Below are 11,939 nucleotides of genomic sequence, written 5' to 3'. Positions count from 1 at the left end.
TCCCAAGTACTTGTATGAGATGACTATCTCAAGCCCTAAACCCTCAGAGGTATTAATCACACATGTGGGGTGAGGGGCATTCTTCTTACCAAACCACATTACCTTTGTTTTGGAGTTGTTCAGAACAAAGTTAAGAGTAGAGAAAGCTTGTTGGACACGAAGAAAGCTTTGTTGTAGAGCATTTAACACAACATCCAGGGAGGGGCTAGCTGAGTATAAGACTGTATCATCTGCATATAAATGGATGAGAGCGGTTCCTACTGCCTTAGCTATGTTGTTGATGTAAATTGAGAAAAGTGTGGGGCCTAGGTTCAAGCCTTGGGGTACTCCCTTGGTGACAGGCAGTGGCTGAGACAGCAGATGTCCAGACTTTATACACTGCACTCTTTGAGAGAGGTGGTTAGCAAACCAGGCCAAAGACCCCTCAGAACCACCAATACTCCTTAGCCGGCCCACAATAATGGAATAGTCTACCGTATCAAAAGCTTTGGCCAAGTCAATAAAATTAGCAGAATCAAGGGCAATGGTGACATCATTGAGGACCTTTAAGGTTGCAGTGACACATGGGGTGGCCTAGTGGTTAGAGCATTGGACTAGTAACCGGAAGGTTGCAAGTTCAAACCCCTGAGCTGACAAGGTACAAATCTGTCATTCTGCCCCTGAACAGGCAGTTAACCCACTAGGATGTCATTGAAAATAAGAACTTGTTCTTAACTGACTTCCCTAGTTAAATAAAGGTAAAAAATAAAACATCCAAAACCAGATTGCATACCAGAGAGAATAATATAGACATCAAGAAAGCCAGTCAGTTGATTATTGACAAGTTTTTCCAAAACTTTTGATAAATATGGCAAAATAGAAGTTGGCCTATAACAGTTAGGATCAGCTTAATCTCCCCCTTTAAATAAAGGACGAGCCGTGGCTGTCTTCCAAGCAATAGGAACCTCCCCAGAAAGGAGAGAGAGGTTAAAAAGGTCAGAGATAGGCTTGGCGATGATAGGGGTAGCAACCTTAAAGAAGACAGGGTCTAAACCATCTGACCCAGATGTTTTTTGGGGGTCAAGTTTCAGGAGCTCCTGACCTGGCCTTCCTGATAGCCTTACTTATTTCTCATTTGTAGAAAATTATGATTATGCGTGTGCCGAGCCTTTCACCAAATGCTATTCTTGAGTTAGAGTAACTCTGCAAGATCATGGTCAAATCAGGGGCTAAACCTGTTTTTAATTCTCATTTTCTTTATGGGTGCGCGTTTGTTAACAATACCACTGAAAATATAAAAAAAGAAGGAAGGCTTGCTCATTAGTGGTTTACCAAGCGTCGTTTCACTGAGCAGCCATTACGAACACAGTGTGCAAAACAGTAATCACTAAGGTCATTACAGAAAACAGACTGATACCTATCAGGATTATTTGTGAGGATAACTGCCACGATTTCTGCCAAAGTCGATGCCTCATCGTTCGGGCGGTGCTCGGCGGTCGACGTCACCGGTCTTCTAGACATCATTGATCCATTTTTCATTTTTCATTGGTTTTGTCTTGTGTTCCTACACATCTGGTTTCCAATCCCATTCATTACCTGTTATGCGTTTAACACTCCGTTTCCCCTCATGTCTTAGTCAGAGATGTTTTGTATTGGTGCGCGTTGAGTCCTCGTACCCACTTTGTTTTGTGTATTTTTTTCATGGTTTTGGAGTTACATTTTATTACGTCATTAAACTACTCCATTTTCCCAAGATAAATTCTCCTGCGCCTGACTTCCTTGTCACCTATACACACGCCTAAAGACAATAACAAGAAGAGTAGCCTTTTCTGGGTGTTTGGAGTCATACCTTGTGGGATTGGTAATAATCTGAGAAAGATTTAGGGAGTCCCATTGCTTTAGGAATTGGTCAGGTGGTTTAAGCATGTCCCAGTTTAGGTCACCTAGCAGGACAAATTCAGACTTGGTGTAAGGGGCCAGCAGAGAACTTAGGGCAGGTAGGGTACAGGCCGGTGCTGATGGAGGACGATAACACCCAGCAACAGTCAACTAAGAGCTATTTGAAAGTTTAATACTTAAAACCAGCAAATCAAATTGTTTGGGGACAGACTTGTAGATACAACCGAGCACTGAAGGTGATCCTTGGTAAAGATTGCCAATCCCCACATTTGGAAGATCTGTCTTGCCGAAAAAGGTTATAACTAGAAAGGTTAGCATCAGTATTCAAAACACTCTTCCTTAGCCACATCTCAGTAATGAACAACACATCTGGATTGGAGTTGTGAACCCACACTTTCAATTGAGCCATTTTAGATAATGAGCTTCTAGTGTTAACCTGCAGAAACCCCAGGCTTTTACGGGAGCAGAAATCAGTGAAGCAGATATCAGAGCACAAGTCAGAATTGATTTAAAAAAGATATATATAACGGCTTAGAGCTTGCCATTGTAAGTTCAGAGTCACTTGCCCCAACAGTGCCTGTGAGCTGGAGGCGAGCGACAGCTCGGGGAGAGAGAGAGGAGGGGGGGGGACAACCAGGGTAGACGGTGAACAGATCGCCAGGCAGAATCTGAGCTGCAGTGCAGCAGGCAATGGGAGTAGGTGGGAGAAGCTTTTATTTCTGGAGGGAGATTTCTTGTAGAAAATGCCAGTGGATGGACTGAACAGCAAGAGGAGGCTTCAAGGACTCTGGATCTGGGTGGGGTAGCCTGCCATCTGTTGGGTTCAAAGGTTTCAACACCTCTCGCTTCACACGTCAGTGCCAATTGCAGTTGTACCTCTTCGTCCAAGCAAGCGTGGTAGTCTCAGCTCCAGGTTGGATGGTGTTTTCAGGTCTCTGCTTGTCTGAAACATTCCTGGTAATTCTGTCCAAAATTAAGTTGTAGGTTTGGAGTTCTGATTTGGAGTGAAGGTTATGTTGTTTAGGGTAATATCCTGCATATGTTCCTGCCCAAAAAATCTAAGTTTGTCTAACTCTAAATCTATCTATTTTTAAAAACACATTGAACAATGTGGTAGCTCATCTGCTCATGACCTCTCTCTCACTCTGCCTCTCTCGATATATTTCAAGACCAGGCAGTTGTTGTTCTCCTAGGAGGGGTAGATATTCACAGAAAGTTGGACCAGTCCTGTGCGAAGTGATGTTAGAGGCTTTCTGTGATGGGTTGGTGTGACATTGAGGAACGCCATTCTATTGCGTTAAGGCATTGAAACATCAGGATAGCAGTGGTCTTTTGATCACTAATAAACTGCTATCTGGATGTGTCATTCAACTTGTTGTTTGTCTAGTGAACACAATGAAGAATTTACAGTTGTTCAAGGAAATATATTTTAGAATGGTGTTTACCACAAGCTCACTACTGATCAGAGGGAGAGCACTGTCAGGAAAGCTGCCACAAAGTACACAGTGAAAGGTTGCCAATTTCAAGGTGTTTTAGGTGTTCCGACCTATGAATAGATATGCAAGTAGATTTGTATATTGCGATTTGTGTTGATGGATACATCAATGCAATTAACAGGCAGTATAGCAATTTCAACTACAATTTGCCAGCACAGTTTAACCCATTAGATTTGATTGACGGTGCGTCAATCTAAATTATATAACCAAAAAAAAGACTTTTCTTTGCATTGGATGCGTCTCAATTTACTGCATCTGCCAGTGTCGCACTTCCGCATCTGTGGTGAAAGGTGGCAGAGCTAGAGTGGTGTTTGTCAGACCATTAGACATCCCAGAAATCAGTCTTCTCACGAAACCGTCTGTAGCGTCCAAACGGTTTGACCTACATACAAACTGTTATGACCACTCTATGGAAAGGGGAGACTCTCACGAACAAGATGGTGTTATATGTTTTGCTCCAAGACCACAAGTGTCACGGTACTCATCTGAAGGTAACTGGTACTGGTTTTAAAAAAAATATGGAAGTGGTTGTGTGCCTACCTGGCTCAGCGTCATCCGGGTTTGGCCGGTGTAGGTCGTCATTGTAAATAAGAATTTGTTATCAACTGACTTGCCTTGTTAAATAAAAAAAATAAAAAAATCACACAACTAAGACCTCTTTACTAATAACGTTAATGAATTACACATATCTTAATTATCTGACTATTTTGAGGAAGTGTACTGGCTATGTTGTTGATACAGCATCTCAAGAGGGAAATGGGTAAGAAGTCTGTGCATATTGCTGTTATGATCCATTTTAAGATGAGTGTTTGCCTTCTGTTAGGACTAATGTACAGTAAAATGTAAATTAAATGGTGAGTCTCAAATGTTCACCTGTCCGATTTAATAGCCGGGTTGTTTGAGGTTACAATGAATTACCATGAATGTTTAGAGGTTTAATGTTTCATTTGTTACATTAAATAATTCAGCAATGATGCCATTTATATCGCCAGTAAGAAACTGCAAGCTATTGGCTGGTAACAGCTGAGAAATGCGAGCTAACTGGCAAGCACAAAAATTGTCAACAACTTTGGGAGTAGAGACCCTTAGAAATCGGCAGATTTATATACCATACCTGTCAGGTGGATGGATTTTCTTGGCAAAGAATAAATGCTCACTAACAGGGATGTAAACATATTTGTGCACAACATTTGAGAGAAAGAAGCCTTTTGTGTGTATGGAAAATGTCTTGGCTCTTTTATTTCAGGACCAACACTTTACATGTTGCATTTATATTTTTGTTCAATGTATTTTAATTGACTGATTTCCTTATATGAACTCTGACTCTGACTAAAATCTTTGAAAATGTTGCGTTTGACTGGAAGTCCATGGGTATCTGCTAGCATGACATACAAATCTGACTCTGGGGAAGTAGATAAAGAGCCCTAGTCTGTTAGATATTCAAATTGTATTTTTCAACAAGGACCCAACAAATTAGAACTGGAAATGTGGTAATATGCTAACTTGAAAATGTGTTATGCTACTAAATATCCAATAAATAAAATTCAGCATATTGAAAAGTATGTTCATAATCTTTAATAGAATGTTCAATGATGCAACATCACATACGCAATAATATAATATTACAGAGCATGAATCAAAAGTGCATTTCATCATTTCTATGAGTCAGGTATGAGGTTACCGACCCACCCAGAGGACAGTTTAATGAATGGTGGCAAGGAGCATATTCCACTCTTTCCCTAATGTTACATAATCCTCTTTGACAGAGATATTTGGCAGCAGGAATCTAAACCTATACATCACAATGACTTACAAAATTAAATAAGTTCCAAGCTTCTTCTAACTGCAACATTGTGTACCAATACTAAATGAATATTATTAGAATAAAATGCTCCATTAACAATTCAAATGTAGGTAGCCCTCATCTAGAAAATTGAGTCTCAGAGATCAGAGTTTGTTGGAGTTTTTCCACATACTAAAAATAATGTTCACGTTTCACATTCAGAAGCAAATGCCTTGAACTTGAAAATACATCGACTTTGCCAGACAGTCATCTGGAATTTTAACATTCACTGGTAGAGCATTTGCTAGTGGGCACAAGCATAATATGTTTGTTTCCATTGCAAGCACCATAGTTATACATTTTGTGTCCATCAGGTAACATTTAGACAATCTTTGCAGAGACAGAAGAGTGAAGTATTTTACGCATCACTTGAGATCTATCAATTGTACAATTATTTCCTACCTAGGTTAAATTGAGCATGGTCAAAACAGGCTTTTTACAGAAGGCTCAAATTAATACGTAATATAAGACAAGCCATTATGAAATGTATGATAGATTCCCTTGTATTGTTTTTTAAAGGGATTCATTCACTTGGAATGGACTCTAATTACACAAACAGGCACATAGAAATGGTGTATTTAATAAACCAAAATTGAACTGTCATACCGCATGAGGGTAGAATACAAAAATATCCTCATCATACGTCTTTCAGCGTATATTATATGCAATGCTCTCTGTTATCTTCACCAGGATCCTTTGTCAACTGACTTTGGGCACTGACTGTCCACGGGGAAAACAGGGAATCAGCTCCATGCATGAGATATCTGACAAAGCAACCTGGATTCAGTTAGCAACTGTGGATCCTCCAGGGCTCATAAAACACTATTCTCAAAATTATGCAATTATAGACTGAAGCAGAAGCAGATCTCTCTTGTGGATAATTGCTCAGGCTGCGTGCTGGTCTGCTCACAACAGGTTATATAGCCCTATTAATCAGAACTGGTTTCTAGCGGTTTTGGTGTAAGGCAAAAAAAAGGAAATGATGGTATCACTTTTCATTAGGGTACCCTAGCTTGCCAGTCTAAACAGTTTGCAAATTTTTTATGACAAACATTTCTGACGTTTTGGTGTTTGGCAGGGTTTTTTCGGCTGTTCGGGCACACCATTTATTTTTCTTGAGGTTTGTCAAATTTTGGTAGCCGGAGACAACGCCCCTTTGTCTGTAATTCAAACAGTAGGGATTATTCTATTAAGACTACTAGTTCATGCACATTTTTTCACTTAAAAAATACAGCACCAAACATCTTAGTTAGATGTAAAATTGCATGACTAAGACATCTTTGCTAATAATGTCAATGAATTACAGATTTCTAAATTATCTTAGATTTCTTAAAAATAGTCTGAATTAGTGTACTGGCTATGTTGTTGATACAGCATCTCAAGAGGGACAAACAGTAATATTGTCACTTTTGTCTCGTTTCTCAAGTGATTTTAAGGGAGTATGCGAACACAGACGTTCACTTCGCCTAGCCGAGTTCTGCTAGGAGCAAACCATACCTATGTATGCAGATGACTTTAGGAGGGCTGTAAAGAGTAGTAGTTTTTAGACTGCTAATTATTATTAACTCATAAAATTAGGTGATTGTCATTTTGGTGTTGCTCAAATAGTGAGCTATATGTATTTGTATTTATTATGGATCCCCATTAGCTGCTGCATTGCTTCCTGGGGTCCAGCAAAATGAATTAGTTTATACAATTTTTAAACATTACAATACATTCACAGATTTCACAACACACTGTGTGCCCTCAGGCCCCTACTCCACCATTACCACATATCTACAGTACTAAATCCATGTGTATGTATAGTGCGTATGTTATCGTGTATGTGTGTGTGTGTGTGTGTATGCATGTGTCTGTGCCAATGTCTGTGTTGCTTCACAGTCCCCGTTGTTCCATGTTTTTTAAAATGTTTTTTAAATCAAATGTTACTGCTTGCGTTAGTTACTTGATGTGGAATAGAGTTCTATGTAGTCATGGCTTGATGTAATACTGCCATAGTCTCCCATAGTCTGTTCTGGACATGAGGACTGTGAAGAGACCTCGTGTGGCATGTCTTGTGGGGTATGCATGTCCGAGCTGTGTGCCAGTAGTTTAGACAGACAGCTCAGTGCATTCAACATGTCAATACCTTTCATAAATAAAAGTAGTGATGAAGTCAATCTCTCCTTCACTTTCAGCCAGGAGACATGCATATTATTAATATTAGCTCTCTGTGTACATCCATGGGCCACCCCCTGCCCTGTTCTGAGCCAATTGCAATTTTCCTAAGTCCTTTTTTGTGACACCTGACCACACGACTGAACAGTAGGCAAGGTGCTACAAAACTAGGACCTGTAGGACCTGCCTTGTTGATAGTGTTGTTATGAAGGCAGAGCATCGCTTTATTATAGACAGACTTCTATCCATCTTAGCTCCTACTGCATCAATATGTTTTGACCATGACAGTTTACAATCTGGTGTTACTCCAAGCAGTTTAGTCATATGTGGGTGTGTACAGATGTAGGATCTTAATTGGATCACTCTTTTGTTGTTGATAATGTTTTTGCACTGCAGGAAATGTAGTATATAAGGTTTATAAAGGCTTGTGATTCCCACTTTAACATGTCAGATTTTATTTGCCCTAACGAAAAATGTATAAACCCTTAAACAATTCCATTAATTATAATACACATAATAATTCACATTACCTGTTGCTGCAGGGTTATTTTCCTGCTGTACGGACTGATATGTCTGGCAGACATATCAGTGTGGATGACGGATCACCACCTCAAGCTGAACCTCGGCAAGACGGAGCTGCTCTTCCTCCCGGGGAAGGACTGCCCGTTCCATGATCTCGCCATCACGGTTGACAACTCCATTGTCCTCCTCCCAGAGCGCTAAGAACCTTGGCGTGATCCTGGACAACACCCTGTCGTTCTCAACCAACATCAAGGCGGTGGCCCGTTCCTGCAGGTTCATGCTCTACAACATCCGCAGAGTACGACCCTGCCTCACACAGGAAGCGGCGCAGGTCCTAATCCAGGCACTTGTCATCTCCCGTCTGGATTACTGCAACTCGCTGTTGGCTGGGCTCCCTGCCTGTGCCATTAAACCCCTTCAACTCATCCAGAACGCCGCAGCCCGTCTGGTGTTCAACCTTCCCAAGTTCTCTCACGTCACCCCGCTCCTCCGTTCTCTCCACTGGCTTCCAGTTGAAGCTCGCATCCGCTACAAGACCATGGTGCTTGCCTACGGAGCTGTGAGGGGAACGGCACCTCAGTACCTCCAGGCTCTGATCAGGCCCTACACCCAAACAAGAGCACTGCGTTCATCCACCTCTGGCCTGCTCGCCTCCCTACCACTGAGGAAGTACAGCTCCCGCTCAGCCCAGTCAAAACTGTTCGCTGCTCTGGCCCCCAATGGTGGAACAAACTCCCTCACGACGCCAGGACAGCGGAGTCAATCACCACCTTCCGGAGACACCTGAAACCCCACCTCTTTAAGGAATACCTAGGATAGGATAAGTAATCCTTCTCACCCCCCCTTTAAGATTTAGATGCACTATTGTAAAGTGACTGTTCCACTGGATGTCATAAGGTGAATGCACCAATTTGTAAGTCGCTCTGGATAAGAGCGTCTGCTAAATGACTTAAATGTAAATGTAAATGTAACAAACATCAATAACAAAATGACAGTGGAGCAATATAAACCCATTATTTGGCATCACCAAAATGACAAATCACACAATTTAAACTATCACATTTTAGAATAACTCATTATTTAAAAACTACTTATTGCGAATTCAGGAGTAGTCCAACCAGTATTCAAACCATCGACTATCAACCCAACATCTTAGCCATAAGTCAAGAGATCTGTACCTTGCCTAGAATAGTCCTTCGGAAAGTGCGCCCCTGTGATTCTCTTTCTCAAGCTCCCCAGGGCACCCCATCAATGGCATCATGGTAGCTTCATCTCATGTCTTACACCGATGCAGCGCATTTTGGGGGTGTTCCTGCCCAGAACTCAAATCCGGGTCCAACGACTGTCAACCCAACAACTTAGCCCTTACAAACCTCTTGGAGAGGGTGCTAGGTGTTGGGTTATGGTCTCTACAATCCGAACTATAATTAAACGTATTTAAAACCCCAATAAAGGGTACCTTAATGTAGTACCTCAGTGTTACCCCTGAGGGTGTAACATTGAATTACAGTGTATGCATTATTTTCTCTTAGCAGAGATCCTATTTTGCAAGGCTAACATTAAAGTTATTTTTCTCAAAATCCTCTATCCACATATCTCTGAGTAGTAGGCCTAATGGTCTTATTCATTCATATTTTATGAGAGCAAATGATATCTTGCAAAGCTCATTATGGAACTGCAAGTGTTGAAACAGAGCGAGTGTACTCAGCAGGGATCATTATCACCTTTTTTCCTTTCTATTGTGGAAGTACTGTCTTGGAAAGTTGCCTATGGACAATTAAAATGGTATAACAGCATGTTCATCAAAAAATGCATATATGACGTGACACCTATAGTATCTTTCAAATCGTACCCGAATCAAAAATCGTGGTTTGATAGGAGCCTTGTAGGAAAACTGGGCAAGGTGACCAGGGACAATATTTTGTTTAAACAGTACAAATATGACTTAGGCAGAATGATCAAGATGGCAAAAACAAGTATTGAGACAAAGTGGAGGAGCAATTCAGCAGGTCGTGCACAAGGCGTATGTGGCAGGGGCTCATAACGATCACGGATTACAAAAAGAAAGCCAGCCGCATCACCGACTCCAATACCCCCCTACCAGACGAGCTAGACACCTTTCTGAAAAATAGAGCACTATGACCCTGAGTTACTGAGGATAGCCCCTGATGACAACATACGATGACAACGTGGGCTACGCACACAGTCTCCACTGAGGATGTATTTAAGACATTAAAATGTGTTAACCCTCACAAGGCTGCCGGCCCAGATGGCATCTCTAGCCGTGCCCTCAGCAGAGCATCCGGCTGTTGTGTCTGGCATTTTCTATCTCTCCCTAGTTCAGGCCTCTATACCCACCTGCTTCAGGATGTCCACTATCATCCCTGTGCCCAAGAAAGGGAAAGTAACTGAACTGAATGACTACTGACCAGTAGCACTTCCGTAATCATGAAGTGCTTTGAGAGGCTAGTCAAAGACCATATCACCTCCTCCCTCCCGACACACTCGACCCTCTCCAATTTGCCTACCGCCCTGACAGATCCACAGACGGACTGCACAATACCCTTACCCACCTGGACAAAAGGAATGCATATGTGAGGATGCTGTTCATCGACTACACCTTGGCTTTCAATACCATAGTACCCTATGAGTTCCCACAAGGGTGCGTCTTCAGTCCCCTTCTGTATTATCTGTTTAACCATGACTGCGTGGCCTCACACAGTTCCAACTCCGTCATCAAGTTCGCTGACGACACGACAGTAGTAGGCCTGATTACCAACAACGATGAGACAGACTACAGGGAGGAGGTAGGCTCTCTGATGGCATTGTGCCAGGTAAACAACCACTCCCTCAATGTTAGCAAAACAAAGGAGTGGATTGTGGACTTCAGAATGAACCAGGCTGGATGAGTGGCACCATCCTCATCAACAGGGCCGCCGTGGAGACGAGCAATCATTTCTCAGCGTACACATCTCAGAGAAGCTGAAATGGTCTAACCACATGGACACCGTAGTGAAGAAGGCATGACAGCAACTCTTCAACCTCAAGATGCCGAAGAAATTCAGTGTTCTACAGGAGCACCATCGAGAGCATACTGTTGGTCTGCATCACAGCCTGGTATGGCAACACCCCAAACCCTCAACTCTCACTTAATTTACCTGTAACAACTCCCCCTATGGACACTTTCTCCTGATGCCCCCCCCCCCCCAACGGACTTTACTCTGCCCTCACCCCAATGACTTATCACTGTTGCAGTTGTTAATATGGATATTATTAATTTAATTTTTATTTCACTCAATGGTCATGCTGCTACTCCCCCTATGGTCATTCCACTCCACCCCCCCAACAGACTTTACTCTGGACATTTGTTGTTATGCATATAGTGCTATTTCTATTGTTTTATTACCATTTTCATTACTTTATTTCACTAGTCCTGCATGTTGGAGCTCAAAGCCTAAGATTTTCACTGTACACTGCAATCATACCTGCAACCCTGTACATGTGGCTATTAATATATCAATGTTTTCTGTCATGAGAAAGATGATGTAAACTCTGCTTACAAATATGTAATTCATTAAGTTGAAGTTAATTCAATTTGAGAGTAATTGTGTTCCATCACACAATCATGTCTCAGGACAACCTGTACATAATAATTATTTTAAATGCATGAATGCAAACCTGGAGTGAAACTAATTTCTAGACAAACAGAGATTAAAATCCCTTCATTAAATTGACCACCTGATATCGTAGAAAATTGCCTCTCAAAACGATAAATTAGCATGTTTAACACCTATAATAAACGAATAACATGCAAATCCCTAATTGCACATTAACAGTGAACAAAGAATTGAACATAAATATAAACCTTACTCAATGTCACAGAAATGTGTTCCTTTGGAAAATGCACTTGAAACACCATAGATAAACTGCTCTCCATGCTGCAATAGCACAGTATTCAACTCTATCTCTCATTTCAATCTCAATAACTTCCTACGGTTAAACCTTTGAGCTGGTTTCTGAGGCAGACTGGTTTGACAATCATT

This window comes from Oncorhynchus gorbuscha, linkage group LG14, assembly GCF_021184085.1.
Source record: "Oncorhynchus gorbuscha isolate QuinsamMale2020 ecotype Even-year linkage group LG14, OgorEven_v1.0, whole genome shotgun sequence".
Taxonomy (NCBI): Eukaryota; Metazoa; Chordata; class Actinopteri; order Salmoniformes; family Salmonidae; genus Oncorhynchus; species Oncorhynchus gorbuscha.
Note: the sequence above shows the minus strand (reverse complement) of the source record.